At 41.0% G+C, this 21,099-nt stretch overlaps 1 long non-coding RNA gene across 5 annotated transcripts in view; it reads right to left on the reverse strand.

Moving 5' to 3' along the window:
• Nucleotides 1-21,099, reverse strand: part of LOC140614292 (uncharacterized) — a 232,860-nt gene that overhangs the window by 176,418 nt on the left and 35,343 nt on the right. For 2 of the 5 annotated variants that reach the window (XR_012015189.1, XR_012015190.1), the window contains exons 4-5: nt 19,591-19,662; nt 10,265-10,483 (exon numbers count right to left, since the gene is read on the reverse strand). This is a non-coding gene — a long non-coding RNA (uncharacterized lncRNA). Of the gene's footprint in view, nt 1-2,394; nt 6,285-10,264; nt 10,484-19,590; nt 19,663-21,099 lie in introns of those variants that run through there. The other 3 variants (XR_012015194.1, XR_012015191.1, XR_012015192.1) reach the window with 3 other exon arrangements.

The raw sequence follows: 21,099 nt of genomic DNA on the forward strand, positions 1-21,099 counted from the left end.
ACAATAGCCAAACTGTGGAAGGAGCCTCGGTGTCCATCGAAAGATGAATGGATAAAGAAGATGTGGTCTATGTATACAATGGAATATTCCTCAGCCATTAGAAATGACAAATACCCACCATTTGCTTCAATGTGGATGGAACTGGAGGGTATTATGCTGAGTGAAATGAGTCAATCGGAGAAGGACAAACATTATATGTTCTCATTCATTTGGGGAATATAAATAACGGGCCTCCTCTCTTCATTCCAAGTCAGAGCTGCCTTTGCCTTAAGCTTCCCAGCACACTGGAGCTTAACATCCCTCCAGACTTCACCACACTGAATTATCATTGTGGTGGGGTAGAAAATCCATCCACATTACTCTTCTGCATACAAAGACAATGTGGTTTCTTCATTCTGTCAATAATGGTAAGCAGGAAAAGAAAACTAAATTTGTTTTAAGGTGTTATTCTTGGGTCTGATTCTAAATTTAAAGAAACTGTTGAATTAAGCATTTGATCTATTTAGATGATGGTGCCCAGACTCTCAGACTTCTGAAGCCCCTCTCACATGCTCCATCCCATCCCCTCGTGGTATGCCATTGGTGAGTGGGCTGTGCGAGGTGAGTGGGGAAAGTGAAGTGTCCCTGAACTAACCGGGTGCCCTCTGAGTCCTCTCCAGCTTCAGCTGTGGAGAGGCGGAGCTGGCCAGGCCTTGAAGTGGTATCTCTTGCGGAGATGCCTGTCCCACCCCAGGAATCCTGCCAGTACCTGCTGCTACAGGTCTGGTTGGATGGAGCTGTGGACTGGCCTTTCTCAGCTTCTTCAGCATCTGGTGGTGCTCTCTGGCTGCCTGGTCCTCACTTAGGCTCTCACTACTACTCTCATAGACCCTGAGAGTCTCTGCCGTGTCTAAATCTACCCTTGCTGTAAGGTCACCTTGCATCCCCTCCAGGGCCACCCTATGTTGGCCCCTTGTCTCAGGACATGTACCCTCCATCCCTGATTCCCAACCATGACTCTGGGGAACTAAAGGGACTCAGGGATGTCAACTGAAGCCCATCCACTTCTCTGGCCATTTGTCCCATCTGACTATATCTCCATTTCCTGTCTTCTTCCCACATCTAGTCAGGACTAGGAAGAGTGGGTTTTTCTCCCTGTCCCTCGTTGATTTGCATACTTCTGAATTCAAAATTATTTGACCAAGTCTACCAGAACTACCTCTTACTGTGTTTCTGACTTATCTCCACAAAGACAGTCCTTCAAGCCTGTGTCTGTTAGCAATTGCTACAATAATGCTGCCTAACAAACAACCGTAAAACCTCAGTGTTACTCTCAATAAGCATTATGAGGCTCATGGGTCTGGAGGTTGATTAGGGGTCAGCTGGTTGAGGCTAGGTTCCACCAAGATAGCTCAGCTGGGGTGATTCTGCTCCACTTGTTTCTGTCTCCTCTCCTGGACAAACAGGCTAACATTCTTCTCCCAAAGGAAATGAAAGAGCACAGAAAGAAAGCCCAAATGTTTCATGCCTCTGCCAGCTTCAGCTCTGTTAATAGCCCATTGGCAAAAGTGAATCACATGGAGTGGAGAAATATATCCACTTCAAATGAGAGAGCTGTGCAAAGTTATTCAGGTAAGGTTGTTACTGATAAGGGAGAGAAGACATGAGCAGAAATTTTGAATATTGACTATTTTAGAAAGACCGTTTTAAGCCCTCATTCTCATATGCCATCCTGAGGCTAATGATTATCTTAGGCCAATTGGAATGTTTAACTGCATTATGGAATTATCTGTTCATCTGTATCCTTCCATTAAAGCTATGACCTCCTTAAAGTCAGGGACCGTATTCTCTTTAGCTTTCTAAACTCTCAGTGCCTACACGTAGTATTTATAGTGGATATTATATTGCCTCACAATCATAAAGACCATCCTCCCCTGCTGCATAGTGATTATATGCTTTGGGTGGCAATGAGCATACTCTAATTTTTAGTGGCATATCCCTCTAAAAGTTCATATGGGAATATACCAAGGCTTTGGATAATCAATAAATGGCATTTCCCTAGACACAGGATTCAGAGTGGTTCTACCTGAATGAAGCTCACAATTTGTATTGCCTTGTGGAAACTAATGCCCATTTCCTTCTGAATATAAATGAGAAACCACATAGCCCTGGTCCACCAGCAGCTGAATTGCTAACATAGGAGAAGTTGGTCTAGCACAAAGCAGATCTAAGAGAACCACCGATAAAAGATTACAGAGAGCTGAATTGTGCCCTGCCTCTATAGTTTTCAGTTAAATGACTCAGTGTCCCCACATCATCTTTCCCCCAAAGTACCACAACTCTATGTTTATTTATTGAGACAAACATATTTATTTATTCATTGTCTACCTTCTCACACTAGAATGCAAGCTCCATGTGAGTTAGGACTATTATATTTACTGTTCTATCCTCCACATGTAGAACAGAGACGGAAACATAAAAATGTACTCAATAAAAATTTGTCAGATAAATAGATGAGTGAATGAATGTATAAATAAAAAATGCAAAGTTTAAGTCAGTTTGAGTTTTCTATATATTACTACTAAAGAATCCTGATATGTAGTTCCAATACATGCTTGCTGAATGTATGTGTGGATGGAAGAGTCAGAGCAGGAGACACAAGAGCTGTCTTCAAATATTTAAAGATTATGCTATGAAGAAAGTATTTGATTCATTCTGTGCAGTACCAGAAGTGGAATTACATTAAGACACATCATAAGGAAAAGTTTTCTAACAAATTGCTCAAGATGGAATGCAGTAATATGGTAGGTAATGAGCTTCCTGTCACTGGCAGTATAACAGGTTAAGCAAAGCTAGTAACTTTAGAGAGTATTCTTACAACAGTAACAGTCTAGATGCTGAATTGTTTTCAATAGTGAGAATTCATAGTTTTAACCTCCTCTCTTACATCTCCAGACTACACCTATAGCTTAAAATCTGAACAAGTGGGGATAGCTCCTCTTCAGATATCCGTCACTTGCAAAATTTTCCCCTGTCTAGTTCTACTTTGGCACTTCATAGCTTTGTGACTTTGGAAAAGTTCAGCTCACCTTAGGGAGCCTCAGTTTATTTATCTGCAAAAGAAAGGGACTGAAGTTAATAAATTAAATATCCCAAGATCATATTTATGAGCCTTTATCTGCTGTGCTATGAGCTTTAGCTTTCCTTGGTTTAATGTGATTTCCATAATAATAGAAACCTTTACACAAAAAGGGACATACACTACTATTACTCTCTTTTTATAGATAATGAAACAAAGACTCAAAAAGGCTAAGTAACTCTTGCTTGTCCAGCTTGTCAAAGCAGAGTTTATACATTTTTCAAGGCTGAGAAAGCTACATACTATAATACCTTAATGGGCTCTTTCAGCTCTGGTGGTCTGAGAATCAACATCTTCCTCCATTGGACCACAAACTTAAGATTTAAGGCTTTACAATCAACCTAAGTTAGCAAGGAAAGCAGCCTCATCCTATCCTGCTGGCCCCTCTGAGCTAAATATCTCCATGAACCTAAGAAGCAAAAATAATCCCCTAAGAACCACCTAAATTTGTGGTTCTCAAATCTTCCCCACCATGCCCCATCCCTTTAAGATTTCTTGACTGTAAAGAGGCAGAATAAAGAGTACCTGCTCTGAGTCAGATGTTTCCAGTTAGGCAGGCAGAACCCATGTGTGGGGAGATATAATTGTATGTGGATGTGAAGGATAATATTATTAGCATTCCCATTTTACAATAGAAAAGCTGAAATTCAGTGAGGTTGTATGACTTGTGCTAGATCACACATAGCTAATGACAAAGTCAGGACATTTGAGCTCAGCATAACTCAGTCCAAAATGCCTGTTCTCTGTTCATCTGTCTCTGTATTTGTGTCTCTTTCTTTCCATTTAAGTATTGTCCTAAAAGAAAATACTGGTTCAATTCCACCCTATACATATTTTTAGAGGAATGAAGTTTATCCTCCTAACCTAAAACTTGAGAAAAATATTAGAGCAACCATTTGTCTACCTTTTCTCCAAATATTGCTCCATGCCTACCCTTTGTGAGCAGTCAGAGAATAGCATTGTGCACAAATTATGTAAAGTTCCCTATTCTAACCTTTGATTAATGCATCCATTAGCTATCATTACAGTGGTGCTGCCTAAAAAAAAAATGCAGAAGTTTAAAATAGTTATCATTCACTGTCACAAATATAGGGATGAGTTAGGGTGACTTGACTTCAAACTACAGCAGGTTAGCATTGCCTGACTTAGGCCAAGTTCTGCCTGGTGGCTCTGCTTCAAGCTGCAAGGCCCTATTCCACTGTCTCTCATCTTCCTTGGACCAGCTGGATGGAGCGTGTCCTTCTCACAACACTAGAAGAGGCACAAGACAGCAAGCCCAAACCCCTAGCTGTTGCTTAAGCCTCTACTCATATCAGGTCTGCTAACATTCCATTGACCAAAGTAAATCACACCAATAAACTCAAAATCAAGGGATGGCAAAGTATTCTCCACCCATAAAGGTGGTGAGGTGTATTGGTTTGCATCGGCTGCCATAACAAAATGCCACAGATTGAGTAGCTTAAGCAACAGAAATTTATTTTTTCTCACAGTTCTGGAAGCTAGAAATTCAAGATCAAGGTGTTGGCTGGTTTGATTTCTCCTGAGGCCTCTATCCTTGGTTAGTAGATACCCACCTTCTCACTGTATCCTCACATGACCTTTCCTCTGTACATGTGCATTACCCTTTGCGTTTCTTCCTCTTCTTCTAAGGACACTTGTCCTATTCTATAAGGGCCCCACCTTCATGACCTTATTTGACTTAATTACCTCTTTAAAGGCCCTGTCTTTAAATATATCACATTGGAGGTTAGGGCTTCAACATCTGGATTTCGGGGTAGACAAAATTAAATCTATAACACGGGGTCGGTGAATTTTTCTGAATAATAATGCCTAGTTTCATTTTAAGTTTTTCCATAACTTGGAGTCTGATTGACCATGAGTTCAAATTTTGACTCTACCACTTAATAGCTATACAACCTCAGGAAGGTTGCCTAGATTTTCTCACTTGAAAAAAAATGAAATTATAGTAATTAACTCATATGTTTGTTAAGAAATCATTGAAACAATTCATAAAAAGCAAGCACAAAGTAATTGCTCAATAAATATTACTAGTGTTGCGGCTCTTTACAATTAAGAAGCTTTCACTTCACTCAGGGAGGCTGTCTAGGCTGTGGCATCAGCCATATGCCTTCCCTTTCTGGACCTGATTCTATCCTACAGCAAACTTTATTCTCTCCAATCCATCTTGCTTCAATCTGTTTCTGCAATATGGTGACTCTCTAAAAAAATCCACTTAACATTTCTCTGCCAATAAATTAGAGGCCAGAAAGAAAGAAGATGGCACACACTTGCCTTTCTAGACATTTTACAGATGGTTGACTGCCTTGAAACCATGTCATGGCTTCTGGGGTCTCAGATAAGTGCTTGATTTTTATCTACCCTCTAAAAATCTTATGAGCTCAGAGGAGGACAGCACAAGCCATTAAGTAGGGCCCTTTGAGAGTATCTCTTGGGAGATCTTTTTGGAGTTAATGATACATAATCCAAAAGAACTTTTAGAACTTTGCAGTCATTTCTCAGAATCAGGTTGGTTATGGCACAGGCTAAGTGCCATGAAATATCACTGAAATATCTTCTGATATCTTCTCAACACCTTCTCAAAAGATTCAATCATCTAACCTCCCCAGTATTAATTCTTTCAAAAATTTCTCTTAGTTGGTGTTTCAAGAGGTTTTTAACTTCTCAGATCCCACCCAAAATGTCTGTAACAAGTGGTGGGGCCAGGGAGCACAGTGAAGAACACCCATGTGCATTGTTTTCTATTCTGCATAGAGTGACTTATGTAGTGATCACAATATCCCTGAACAGTAGTTAATGTTTTCTGCTTTTTAACAAAAAACAAGATGTTAAAATTAAATTTTGAGTAAGTCACCAAGATATAACAGGTGTGCCTGTCAAAGTTAGATACCAGACAAAATGCTACATTTTTTAAAAGGAATGTTTGAGAACCATATCCACATTGCTTGGCTCTGGCAGAGAATCACAGATGTGAAAAGAGGTTAAGATATGGAAAGAAAGGGATCCCTGGGTGGCGCAGCGGTTTGGCGCCTGCCTTTGGCCCAGGGCGCGGTCCTGGAGACCCGGGATCGAGTCCCACGTCGGGCTCCCGGTGCATGGAGCCTGCTTCTCCCTCTGCCTGTGTCTCTGCCTCTCTCTCTGTGTGTGGCTATCATAAATAAATTAAAAAAAAGTTGTCTGATTAAAAAAAAAAAAAAAAAGATATGGAAAGAAAAGAGGATTTCATGAGAAATATGTCTTCAGAGCAATAGTATTCAAAATCTGGTTTCCAGACTCACATCAGCAACTTGCGAACTTAGAAATATGAATTATCAGGCTCTGCCCCAGACCCACTGAATCAGAACCTCTGGGAGTGGGTCCAATAATCTCTGTTCTAATAAACCTTCAGGTGATTCTGATGCAGGTCAGAGTTTGAGAACCACTAGTTCAGATAAAGCTATGTTCTAAATACCCCAGGAAAATTCCCTAGACTGCTAGGAGCATTATTTGAGACCATCCAGGGAATCAGAATCAATTTAACCAGGAGATGCCTCATTGTCAGCCAATTTCCAAGCCACTTAGGTGCCATTGTTTCCCAAGGCAGAAAGTTTAGGGAAGACCAGGTTGTTTATGAGAAAATTTCTGAATTTACTAAAGACACTTAGACTGGGGAAAAGTCAAGACCCTGAGCCAACCTCCCTTCATTTCTATGCCCTGATAGAGTTAGCCACACTAACGCTTTTCTAATCCCTGAAAAAACAAGGGACCTCTTGGGGAAGTCCCTAAAAGGACCTGAGAAAATAAACTGACAGCCTGGTTTCCCTCCATCACTCAAGCATGCAGACTCAAGTTCACTGATGAGGAATGACTTTGTCTGGACAGCTCAGTCTAATATGTATCTCCTGGGGTTTGTGAAACTCAGTGGACTGAAATATGACCCCTGTCCCTCAAATTATGGAGTGCAGGAAGCATGATCTAGCAAGCTGATTTAGTGCCCTTTAAAGTTGATTGCATTGGTCTAGGGGTGCATTCCCAGATTTTATCAGCAGAAAGGATATGTGAATGTTTTCCATGGGCCCAAGGTATATGGCCTGCATAAAAAGCCAGCATATCTCTTCTTAGAACCTCTACTCATTTTCTAATGCTGTGTAATAAACTGAAACAAAGTTTTAGTGGCTTAAAACATTGCCCATGTATTAGAGTTCACAGTTCTGTAGGCAGAAATTCAGGCATGGTGTGACTGGGTTCTCTACTCAGGGCTGCATTCATTTCCAGAAGCTCTGGGGAAAGATTTGCTTCCAAGCTCATTCAGATTGTTGGCCAAATTCAGTTTCTTGATGCTCTAGGACTCAGGCCCCCATTTTTTTGCTGGTTGTCTACTGGGGCCACTCTGATCAACTAGAGGCTCCCCACGTTCCTTGTTACATGGCCTCATCCATCTCAAAAACCAGCAATAAAGAACTGCTCTAACATGTTGCCTGTGGCTTCTGTCTCTGACCTCTTGACCCAGATTTAAAGGACATGTGTGATTAGTTTAGGGCAACCTGACTAATCTCCCTTTTGATTAACTCGGAATCCACTAATTTCTTAAGTAATTAGTACTTAAGAAAAAAGTCAACTGATTAATTAAAAACATCAACTGCATATGCAAATCTCTCATGTAATAATCACAGAAGTTTTACCTATCATTCTCAAACTCCACCCACATTCAAGGGGAAGGAATTACACAAGGGTGAAGATCCTTGAGAGTCATCCTAGGATTCTGTCTACCAGAGATACTGTCCGAAAACCAGAAGGGCAAGGGGACCCGGCAGGTGATAGATGAAAATGAGTGCCAGGTAGCTAACAATCATCTTTTGGAGGTCAAGAATTTTGGAAAAGAGGAATCCAAGCAAAAGGAATTTCCAAATAGTTCATCAACGTGACGTTTGAGAGCGAGTGTGCTCAAAACTGCAAGTCTCAGAGAGCAAGGAGTCAGAAAGAAGACCACCCCATTTCAGTTATATAAGAATTTTCCTGTGACCTCTTTTCCCCTCCACCCTTTAAGAACTTTAACCCAGGCAACGGCAAAACCTGTGTGTAACCTAGGGAAAGGGTAAATGCTGATACAGGAAAGAAGAACCAAGCCATCATATCCTATTCCCCCAAAAGGCAGGTGGCCACTGAATACAGGTTTTAGCTAAATGGGAAAAGGCTTACATTTTCTTGAAGATTGAAGTATCAATTAATGCCTGGGACTGCATATTTTTTCCCACAGAATTACAATTGTAGTTTTTAATTTGTTTTTATTCTTTAAAGTACTTTTTTTTAAGATTTTATTTTTTATTTATTCATGAGAGACAGAGAGAGAGAGAGAGAGGCAGAGACACAGGCAGAGGGAGAAGCAGGCCCCATGCAGGGAGCCTGATGTACGCCCCGGGCTGCAGACGGGGCTAAACTGCTGCGCCACCGGGCTGCCCTTATTCTCTAAAGTACTTAAGTAGGTTAGGTTTCCTAAGAATGAACAGAAAAGTCATGGGGACTCCTGAGCTTTAATCAAGTGGTAGGAAAAAATGTTTTCTCCAATGAGTAAAGTTTAAGAGGACAATGGAAGATAAGAAGAAAATGAAGGTGAAGACAAAGAAGGAGTGGAGCACTTTTTTATCACACCCCAAGTGTCATGATTCTTCAAAGTACTGGTTATGTACATGTAAAACAACTGGGACCACAGAAGTGAACTGACTTACCCAACACATACAAATAGTAAGCTAAGGAATAACTGAGCTGGAGTGGGAATTCAAGTTGTCCAGATTCTAAAACCTATTATTTTATTTCACTATCATGCCAAGTCGAAATTTTGACTATAGTAAAATCATGAATCTGGTGGACAGAAAGCTAGAAAGGAGCTGTATGGAGATAAAAGCCCACTCCCACTTTGGGTAGGTTCTTACTACCACCTTTTCCTTCACATGGGATCTGTTTAGGTTGCAGGATACAACATGACTCTTCACAGTAATGTTTTACCACCTTAAAGAAGCCTAAACTGTTCTTCCTAAATAAAACTCCAGAGACTTAAACTTTCCTTTTCCAAGGACAAGAGGTAAAGACTCTGCTGTGGGAGTGGCCCAGGACCTCCTGGATGACCAATCATTGTGGAGCTTCAGTTAACTTGAGATAACTATTTTCGGTCACAGTGGGATGAAAAGTGCACAGCAGCCCCTATTTCCCACCTTCCAGCCAGAAGAGCAGTAGATGATTCCTAGGGTGACCAGACCCTGCTGCAGTGAGAGAGGAGGAAGAGAGAAGATCAAGAGAGGAGAAAGATAATATGCTTTCTCTGTGGCACAATCTTCCCTTTCAGTTTCATAGGACCAGCTTTCTATGAGGGAGGACATGGAGATCACAGAAGAAAAGTAAGATGTGCCCACCCCTGCCAGTAGGAAATGAGGAGCCAAGGCTATGCCCTGGGATACCATGCAGTTAAATGGTACTCAATGAGGTCAAGGAGACAGATTACAGACCATGGTAGAGAAGAAGGAATAAGGACATGGCAGCGAGACAGTTTGTGATTTGTGCTAACTCTAGGATTTGTACATACTTAACAAGCCTATCTGAGTCTCTTTATTTCATCTGACAAATGGACTCAGAGCTCCTCAAGGTTGTTCTAGAATGAAATGAAATTATGTTCATAAAACACTTGACACATAGTTGACATGACTGTTGGTTCTCTCTCCAATCCACAGTATACCCTTTGGCCATTGCCTTAGGAAATTAATATTTTTAGAGAACTTCTCAAGGTTTATGCCAAAAAATATAGTCAGTCAATTATGATACTTGCAATCCACGCAAACATCCAGCCACACATCCATGAATTTATTCATTCTCTCTGTAAAATAATGACAAACACTGTGCTGTATGCCTAGCATTAGGTTTGTGGTAAGATCTTGTTCTTCAGTGGGAAGACAGGCCCGCCTGCCCCCTTTTTCCTTCTCAGAATCAGAGTGATGGAGTTAATGAAGGAACAGGAAGCAGGAATAATTACATTTCAACTTTGAACACAAAAGCCAAGTGTTCTGCCAATATCTTTCTATAGCAAAACAAAACAAAACAAAACAAAAAACCTTCCAGGAAGGGAGTAGAAAAGTAAAGCAGAAAACTATCAGCCAATACCTGAGTACTTGACTTTGGTGCCTACCAGGGTGATAAAGCACCAGGCACTAAGGAGCTTCTCATCCCACTGTCAGTGAAGGTGAAAAGGTCTATGCTCCTTGAAGGCTGTAGCTGTAGATGACCTACCCTTTCATGTGATGCCCTCACTTGTCCTTCTTGGCCACTGTACCTTCACTAGGTGTCAAGAATTTCAAGATATATAGAAAAAATGGTCCTTATCTGCAAGAAACTCACAAGTAACAGGAAAAAACAGATGATATATTAATCAAAGTAATTAATGCCAGATTCCCCCACAGACCCAACACTTCAGTGATTTAATACAAGTTTATTTTGTGCTCACACCACAACCAAACACAGGATAGGTGGCCTTCCTTTATCCTATAGTTACACTATAGTTACAATGAACTTCAAGGTCAGAAAGATGGTGAATGGATCATGTGGGATGATTTCAAGTGCAGGCCTAGAAGCAGCACACTAGAGTGAGTGGGACCTAATCTTGAGGTTAGGGGGAAAATTTTTTTTTTAAGATTTTATGTATTTATTCATAAAGAGAGAGAGAGAGAGGCAGAGACACAGGCAGAGGGAGAAGCAGGATCCATGCAGGGAGCCCGACATGGGACTCAATCCCAGGTCCCCAGGATCACACCCCAGGCCGAAGGTGGTACTAAACCACTGGGCCACCGGGGCTTCCCTAGAAGGGAAATTTGAGGGCTACGATAATGGTGTACTTGAACCTAGAGTCCTTGCCAGGCATCTGGAGGAAGTCTGTACCCCAGGGTGTTGCCAGAGATGTGAGCCAGGTGTTTGTGACCCTCAACCAATAAGCAAGGCCTCCTTAGTTTCCTGCTTTCATGACAGAAGGGAGCATCATATCAATGGCCACTGTTTCAGCACCACACAGAAGTGGGGGGCTTGAGCATCAGATACACTGGGCCTCAAATGCTTATTCCACCAGTACTGGGCAAGTTGCTCTTGAAGCCACAGTTTCTCTAGAATGAGAATAACAATGGTTATCATAGGAAACAGCCTGCAGATGAAGGACAATGCTGTGTGTAGGAACATAAGAATGACATCTGGCAGCAGGCTTTCCAAACATCACTAGAACTTCCACCCTCTATCAGGCTTACTTCTTTCCCCTTTCTTTCCCTTTCTAGAACAGGCTTTGATCACACAATCGACTGATTTGGATTACTTGCAATGTGCTTTTTCTTTGCACTGGGGTGTCCTTGGGCTGTGTCATTTGGAGTAAAGCTGCTCACTGCCTTAACTCCCTGTTCCAGCACACCCACTGCCCAAAGTTCTTGCCTGTTCCTGGAATCAGGGGACCTCTGAGTCTCTCCTTGAAGTCAGCCTAACCTTGGAGCCTAATAGTCTTCTTATGTCTATGATCTCAATATGTATTGACAATCACCCTCTGAAATAGACAGTATTATCCCCATTTAACAAATCAGGAAAACCACAAAGGGATTTGGAAGGTGAGACCAAATGTATTCCATTTCTTTTAATACAATTCTAATATTTTCCCTGGTATAAAAAACAGACTACCCTTAATTACTGCATCAAAAAGTAGTGGGAAAGATGTAGGTATTTTGCCAGGAAATGAGATGGCTCTTTAAAAAAAAATTGTATAACTAGTTTCCTCTGTAAATAACCCATAAAGTAGGTATTCTCAAAACACTAAGCCATAAACACCAATTCCAAAGATAAAACACAGAAGACATAGCAGATGTCATTTGCTTTTGTCTTGTACTGAAGAGAAGTAAACTAGGCCCATTGATACCAAGTGAAATAACAGGACCCTGGCATATTTTGAAAGAATAACCCTTTTCCCTTTTGGTTAGTTTTTTTTTTTCTGCGAAATTACATAACTGATACATATATAAATACATAAGATGTACAAACACGCATATGTGCATGTATTTATATCCGTATAAACACGTACATTTACACACATACACATATCCCAATTAACAAGGACCAGACATTTTGTTCTAGCGCAGGTGCCACCAGTCAGAAAGTGAGAAGGAGGATTCTCTGGATAATCTGACCCTCTCACCCTCCACTGAAGACAGTAAATAAGAGTTAAAAAGTGAAATGAGACCTGGAGTGTACTGCATTTCATGGCCAACACCCTTGACACCCATGAGCTTCCTGACCCACCCTATTTTTTCTATTGGGTGCCACAGCAGAAGGTGCCAGTGCCCTCTTCCCTGCATATCCTCTTCAGTCATCTACAGGCGGCTCCTATGTAAGCCATACATAGGAGGTTAAGGGAGTGTGCTCATCCCAGGCTCAGGGAAGGTCAGAAGTTCCAGAGAGATGATGCCCTAAGAGTGCCCTCAACACTGAATATGTTGGAGCTCGTGGACAAACACGTCAGCTTCTTCACCCACTGATAGACAAGGTCTGGGTGTACTTTACACAACCTCTCTTTAGGACTGGGCCCTAGTCACCCCTGGCAAGTGTCTGCCAATCGATATACCCTTACTGGCCTTCCCACTCAGGGCCTGTCTGACTCCCCCTCACTCCCTTACTCTGCTGCCCAAGGTCATTGCCCAAGCAAACTTCTCACTCAAATCCCTATTTCAGGGTATACAAGTAGGGGACCCAAACTAGTTCCCAATTTTAATGCTTCCAAACCAGGTCTCCAGCCCCCAACATCTCTGTCTTATTAGATGTCCTGGGCCCTGTTTCCCAGCCAGTTCCAGAGGAAATCATGGCTCCCTCCTCTGTGCTTCATCTGTCTACTCTCTGTGTCCCCAGGTGGCCTACACTAGGAATTCTGTCACACATCCAGGGCAACACTGAAACAAAACAGGTGTTCAGCCAGCAACGTATCTCCAGTACATCTCAGAGGCTATGGAGCTGCCTGGCCTGGGGTCTGGGAGCCCCTGGGGAAGCCCACTAGCTGGCTCTGGTAATCTGCTTTTCTGTAACTGCAAACAAGCAGATAGACAAACTGATAGGCCTCTGGCCACTGGTGCCCTCTGTCAGTATGGTGTGTGTCTAAGAGGAAACTTCTTTGTTCTAGAGCAAAGAAATTACCCACAAATGGCTGCCTTACCCAGCTGTTCCCAGCTCCTCTTCTTTTAGCCTCCTTGCATTAGACCCTGTCCCCACCATGACCCAAGTGGTTCCATAGAGCCCAGCTCTTAGCTCCTGAAGGGTAAGGTCATCTTGCAGCTGGACTCAGACAGAGCCACCCTACATTTGCTGCCAACTTGTCCAGTGATCAGGAAAGTCTCACAAATATCTCACCAGAAAGCACATTGCTCCTCACCTTTCATGCAGACTGCCTACCTCCCTGCTTGGCCCATATCACCCCTCAAGCCCATTCCCTATAACCCATGACCCTCCCCAAGTCTGAACCCCCACACCAAGCTGGCATCACATGGCAATGTCTTTCCTGTCAGACTCCTTGAAAACAGGAAAGCTGGTTCATTCCTGTCCTCACGGCTGGCTATAGTGCCAATTACACATAAGACAGAGCTTTCCACACCAGGGGGCAATAGGCCTTAACATGAAGATGTCCCTTGGAAAGGGGATACAGTGATATAAATTCACTCAAGAATATTGAGTCTCTGAAGTGTAAAAGAAGGAGACTCCCAGAGGAGGAGAAATAGGAGTACAGCAAAGACATGCTTTGCTCAATTCACATATCTTAGCCTGGAGAGAGAGGGACAGAGCAAAATCTGCTTAGGTAGTACTGAGGAAGGGAGAGAATAGGACACATTCTGGAGCATTTCTTCCTATAGTTACAAAAATTAAGAACCTTGAAGTCCGGCAGAATCGGACTCGTAGCCTAGCTTTTCTGAGGTGGTTCACGAAGGCCTCTGAAAATGTCAACACTCTAAAGCAAAGAAGCTTTAGAAATGAGCCCAAGTCTGGTAACATTTCTGATTTTTAGCCAGTCATGGTGTGGTTTATTTGAAGGCTGTTTGAGGCCACTGGAGAAATTAACAGAAAGTCATAGCTCCACTGGTTACCTTCCAGATGAAGCTTCCACAGTGTGGAACAAGGTAGTTTCTATTCACTAACTCAGAAAACTTTAGAAAATTTTCTAAAACTTTAGAAAATCTCATGGCTTGATCCAGGGATAACTCTAGGTAGGAATGTCTTGATGAGCTTCAGAGTAAAAACCATAAAGAAAGTCATCACCACAGCTGGGGTGGGATGCTGGCATTCGAGCATACCTGGTGGAGACTCAACCTCGCCAGCAATACACAAAGCTGCCTTGCACCATGTGGGAGACTCATCAAAGATCCCACAGTTCTTTTTATTTTTTTAAGATTTTATTTATTTATTCATGAGAGACACAGAGAGAAAGAGAGCACGTGGCAGAGGCACAGGCAGAGGCAGAAGCAGGCCCCATGCAAGGAGCCCGACATGGGACTTGGTTCTGGGTCTCCAGGATCAGGCCCTGGGCTGAAGGCTGCACTAAACCGCCGAGCCACCCGGGCTGCCCAGATCCCACAGTTTTCTATAGCAGCTGCATTAGAGCCCTGGCCCAGGTGTCATGGATATAGTTTTATAGGAAGATTCATCCAGTCTCCTAACCTACTGTGTGATGTGAGGTTGCTTACTCTTCTCCATCCATTTCCATATTCCAACATGAGAAATGATCCTCTTCCTTAAAGGAAGTAGGAAAAGTGTATGCTTAGAGAGAACCCACTATATGTTCCAGATTCGTTCTAGATACTCCAGATGAAGTATTTCATTTAATCCTCACACACTCTGAAGTAGTTAGGCAGTGTAGAGTCTGTCAAAGTTTGCTCAGGAACATAGAAACCACTATAGGTACTTCAGCAGAGAGGGGGGTATTAATACAGAGATTACTAAACCTGAGACAGGTGAGCAAAAACCTGTGAGAACCACTTCTAGCTTTGAAGAAATCAGAAAATACTTGGATCATAGGAAGCCCCTGCCAGGGACCTCACCCGCATACCAGAGCTCACCTGGAAAGCCACTGCAAACCATCATACCCACTTTATGTTTGCATGGCTACCATCAGGTCAGAGGGCAAAAATGATTCTCTTCCTCTCCGCCCTCAAGTCTGCATGAATGCCTTGCATGTCTGGCATGATCTAAATCAGAGGGATCTGGATAATGTAGTTTTCAGCCTTTAAGCCTCCACAAAACAAGAGAAAACTAAGTAACCAACAGGCAACATCCTACAAAGAGAGGTACTATTGTGCTCTTGTTATTACTGAAGCAACTGCAGTTCCAAGAAGTGGAATAATTTTGCCTACGTTCCCACTGCCAGATTGCAGTAAGAACAGCATATGAATAAGCCCGAGTCTCTCTTCCTCCAAAATCCAAGAGGATAAATGGAATTTTGATGGATATGGAGACATAATTTTGTCCACCTGAATCTTGAGAGGACTTTCTATGCATGTATTGCTGCATACCCACCAACGATGCCACCATGAGACAGGTAAGGCCTAATAGTGAGGTTCTATGTTAGGACTCTATTTGGTGTTCACACATAGTAATTAGGAAGAATCTAAGGCTGTAATATTAAAACTTGAAAGTTTTCAAGTGTTATCAGGGGAATACAAGTCAAAACTACTTTGAGATACTCTTTTACATCCACCAGTCCAGCAACAGGAAGGGTTGGCAAGGATGGAGAGCCTCGCCACCTCTCAGATACTGTTGGTGGATGTGTAATTGGTAAAACCATTTTGAAAAGTAACTTGCCAATACCTCTGAAAGTTAAGAGTGTTCACAATTTATGAGCAAGCAATTCTACTCAGTATAAAAATATTTTTTAAAGAAATTAATCTGTGCTCATAATCTGCAACACATATAGAAATGTTTACAGTAGAATGCTGCCCTTAGCCAACTAACACTTCAAGCAAACCTAATGGCCATTAACAGGATGAATACATAAATTGGGTTATATTCATTCAATGGAATATTATAGAGCAATAGAAACAAATGAATCACACTTAGATTGAGCAAGATGTATGAACTTCAAAGTTTTGATGCTGACAGAAAACATTAAGTTACCAAAGCAGTATTATTGCATTCCTATAAAAGGCAAAAACTAAATAACATACTATACAGCATGCATGCATTATGTCATAAAATTATAAAGAGAAGTAAGATAAATATTAATTCAAATGGAAAATAATGGGTTTTTTTAGAGGGAGACTTGAATGGAATGCAATGGGAGGCTCAATGGAGTTTCTATGATCTGGAAAATGATCTGTTTCTAAGAGGGGTAGTGGGGTCGAGGGTATTTGATTGTTACACCTTATACTACATAATATGTGTCATATATGTTCTTTTATGTATATGACTTACTTCACATGCAAAGAAAGTTGACATCACAGACTTTCTGCAGTCCCATCCAACTACTGTTTTGTACTCAGGGTAGTCAGTGTGGCCTGTCCAACACTCTCTGGTCTTTCAAATGCAGCCTCATACATGCTCTGAGACAACATAAAGTTTACTGCAGCCATATGAACTCCATCCTCTGAATTCCTCCTGACCACCATTTGTCAGCTCCACAATACAAAGTAACAAACTAAGATGGCTTAGAGCATGGATTTTTTATTTTGATGTGAATTTTGAAACCTGATTTGAACTTCAGAACCCAGGTTTGAATCCTAGTCCTACCACTCATTATCTGTGTTATAGTGGAACATAATATAGCTTCCATGTATTCCAGCCAGTAATTTAGTACTTACCTCAAGGGATATTATTATGAAGACGCAACATTGTTATGCATATAAAACACTTAGTAGAGTGACTAGCATACAGTACATATTAGTCAATTGTCAATTTTTACCATTTACTTGAAGATTTATTTATTTATTTTGGACAAAGGGTGGGGTGGGGTGGGGATGGGGGCAGAAGGAAAAGGAGAGAGAAAATCCTCAAGCCAACTTTACGCCCAGCACAGATTCCAATGCAGGGCTAGATCCCAGGACACTGAGATCATGACCTGAGCTGAAACCAAGAATCAGATGCTCAATCAGCTGAGCCACCCAGCTGCCCTGTCAATTTTTACCATTTCTTCTCATTTTTCTTCTTGCAACATTTGTTGATCAACACATCCTTCTTGTTTGAACCCATATTATAGTGACTACTATCTAATTGGTACCATTCTTAAAAATAGGGATCAGTAAACTATGGCCCATGGGCCAAATAGGAACAACTGCCTATTTTTATAACTAAATTATTGGAGAAGAGCCATGTCCATGCATTTCTCTATGATCTGTGATTGCCACTGTGCAACAACAGAGCGGCATAGTTGCAACTCAAGCTGTATTTCCTGCAAAGGCTATCTGGCCTTTTATAAAAAAAAAAAAAAAAAAATTGTTTGCTGACTCCTGCTTAAGAATATGGTTGAACTCTGCTCTTCTGGCTTTGATCTTGCCCCCTGCTTCCATAACCTCCCTATTACAGACTCATTTCTAGATATCTGTACTCCAACCTCAGGCACAGTGACTGGTGAAGCCAACATAAGTCCTTGGGCTAGAGGGAACAATAAGTTCAACTCTTCTTTGTTGGCCATCTGGACACAGATGAATACCCAAGAAAACTGGATACATTTCTGTCCAAGGCAAGTCATGTGACAGCAGACTCTGACACTAAAGTCTCACTGTCTCATATTAGAAATTTCCCACAGAAGAATACACAATCACCTCACTTCAAAATAGAACATGTAAAAACATGATAAGTATGTCAATATTATATAACTGTAAACCATACAAAGATAAGTATTAACTATCAGCATGACCCAGCCATTAAAAATGTTTTAAAACTTAAATATTACCTGTTTTATTCTCCTAAGTAAGACAAAACCATTATGATGTTAATTATGAGGCCACATGATTTTCTCAATGGGTCTTAGGAGGAAACAAGTCAATGTGAAACAAGTATCTATTTTTTTAAGCTGTCTCTATTCCACTGACTTGGTCCACATGACCTCACTCGCCCAAGACAACACACAGTTGTAAATGAGAAGTCCTCCAGTAAGGATAAAGGATGGCACAAAGACAAGGAGTTTCAGCAAATTACCCATTCCCACCCAGGGAAGGAAAGAAAGGGGAGTGCCCTCTTCTGTGTGCTATTTTAGTCACATGTGATTAATAGCCTGTCACACTGTCAGGAGAACCCAGACTCCATCAAATCGACACACATGGCTGCTCTGGGTGCCAAAATAGAGCATATTGCTGTGCAAAAATGTGCCAGGGGATGCCCCGTGTGTGTGTGTGTGTGTGTGTGTGTGTGTATAACACATACCTGCCACTTGCATCCCTTGATCCTGAAATACTGCTGAAATTTCTCTCCCCACATACACTCCCAAACTTTGTGTGTGTTTTCCCATTTCATTCAGCAGGCAGCTGTGAAAGCTATTATACTGCCTACGTAGCAACAGAAAAGGATCTGGTAAGTGTTTAATGAGGGGGAGGTGTGATAAAAGGGATAGGGCAGTTAAACTGGGTGACTTAGGAAAGAATAAACTAATGAATGCTGTTGCCTTGGAAACCAGATCATAGTCTATAATCTAATACTGTTCTATCACATTCAATATTCTGAGAAATGGGCAAATCCTATTTGATTCACTCAGGAATATTACCTTTATAGATATTAACAGTCTAGTCTAGGTACTTCATCTCCCCACCCATTAGTGAAGCAATGCATAAATGAGATAGGAGGTATGTCCTCTAGAACAGAAGAATGCAAAAACCTTTTGTGAATCCTAAAAGGACTCTCTATAATTTATTTTTGTTCCTTATTAAATTGGCTGTCATATTTCTCTTTACTTCCCATAAACATCCTATCTTCCAAGCCTGCTCTTTAACAAAATATGCATGCAAGAACACCCAAGAAATTGATGCTTTTCTGTAAAGTTTGGCCTTGGAAGCAAATGTGTCCCAACTTCATATATCAAAAATTTCTTCCAATAATCATTCTTGGAAGTTCCTGTGCTGACCAATTCCCCAGGACAAATTTAGCACATAGGATTTAAAGTGATTTAAAACACATATTACAATACTTAAATAGAAATAGAAACAAATATTGAGAACTCAGAAACATAAATCTAAATGAAAGATCAGCATAGGAGAGAGGGTGGTGCAGTACATATTTGCAACCCTTAAAGTCCTAATTGTACTGGTCAAACCAACAATTTAACTGAGCTTCCTGCTTGTCAAAGCAAAGGAGAAAGCACTAACACAAACAAATAAATAAATGAATACAACAGAGTATCCTTCAAAATAACTCAAGCTTTCCTTAAAACTCAGTATTGAAAGAAATTTCTCACTTGGAGGGTCATATACGAACCACTAAGCAATAGCGTGCTAGTAACTCACCTGCAAATGCAGTGATGGGTTTCATTAGGATCCCTCAGCCATGAAACCAGAGGGCAGTCCTCTCAAAGCAGTCTGGAGGGGTAGGAAAAGAGAGAGAAGTAATGAATAGGTAGAGGATGGAATAATATAGAAAATCTACAGAGCATGTATATTTGTCTTGCTTGATCTAAGAATTATAAAATTTTCAAGAACTCTTGCATACCCCTTTCCATATATTCCTTAGTTCAACTAACCTTTAGGTAAGAAATTGGAAATCTGGCTTTTTGAAGGCAATATTACACTATATGTTAACTAACTAGAATTTAAGTAATTTTTTTTTAAAAAAAGAAGGAAAGCAGACATCTTTTTTTTTTTTTTAATTCTCTGTTCTAGAATGCAGCTCTACTTTGGGTATTATTATTATTCCAGATTGACAACTTTTTATGAGAAGGGTGGAATAAGTTTGATACTCTCCAACCAACTCCCAGATAAAGGTATTACTGCAAAGATATTACTGCAATGGAACAAACTCTGAAACTCTGTAACGGTTCTAAAAAGTTCATAGTGCACCTTATCATCTTGAAGACCTTGGTCCTATCCATACTCTATCAAAGGCAGGGACAAATCATGCTCATCAGATCTTCATGGGCTTCTCTATTTTTCAATCTCCTTTGCAGTGAAGTTAGGCTATATGACTAAGTTCTAACCAAAGGAATGGAGACAAAAAATAATATAAGCCATTAAAATGTCCAAAGCAACCCTCCAACATAACTTTCTTCCCTTGCTATGGCAACGTAAGAGGCCATATGTTCCAGATGGCATGGCTACATCTAGCCATGACATGAGCGAAAAATAAAGTTTAATCTTGCTAAGCCACTGAGATTTTGGGGTTTACCTAGTGTGAGAGTGAGTATTGATTGCCTGGATGAATAATACACTGGCTAACAAAGTGCCTCCACCACGCCATTTGTCATTTTTTAAATTAAGTTTTATCAATCTGATTATAGATGTTTTATATTTTGGGTTAACTATCTTTGTAAAAATGTAGACTTAAAATTGCACAAGTTTTAACTACTGCACTATCTTAGAACATAATTCTGTCTCTTTCTCTCCACCTACCTCTACTTCCTGAACATAGAAACATAAAAATATAATTAGAAAGAAAGATATAAATGGTGAGTGACAGATACAGATAAATAGAGGAACAGCCAGATATAATGCTTAGATGGACTCCTAAAAGTTGCAGGTGGGTGTGGCTTCCACATTTACTTCAACCAGTGATTGAGTGGAAAGGCCACCCTTGACGATTTATAAATGTTGGTATTGGATACTGAAAGGTAGACTGAAATTAGCAGTTAGAAAGTGTTTTAACTCAAATAGTCCTATTCCAGAGTCTGCATCTGATTTAGCACTCTGTCTACTGCCTTAATTGATTATCTTCCATTCACTCAGTCACCTTTTCCAAAACCAAACGTTTCACTAAGATTAGTGATATGATGTCGTTTTGTTTCCTGACAACTTGTGTTTCAT

Source organism: Canis lupus, chromosome 22, assembly GCF_048164855.1.
Source record: "Canis lupus baileyi chromosome 22, mCanLup2.hap1, whole genome shotgun sequence".
NCBI lineage: Eukaryota > Metazoa > Chordata > Mammalia > Carnivora > Canidae > Canis > Canis lupus.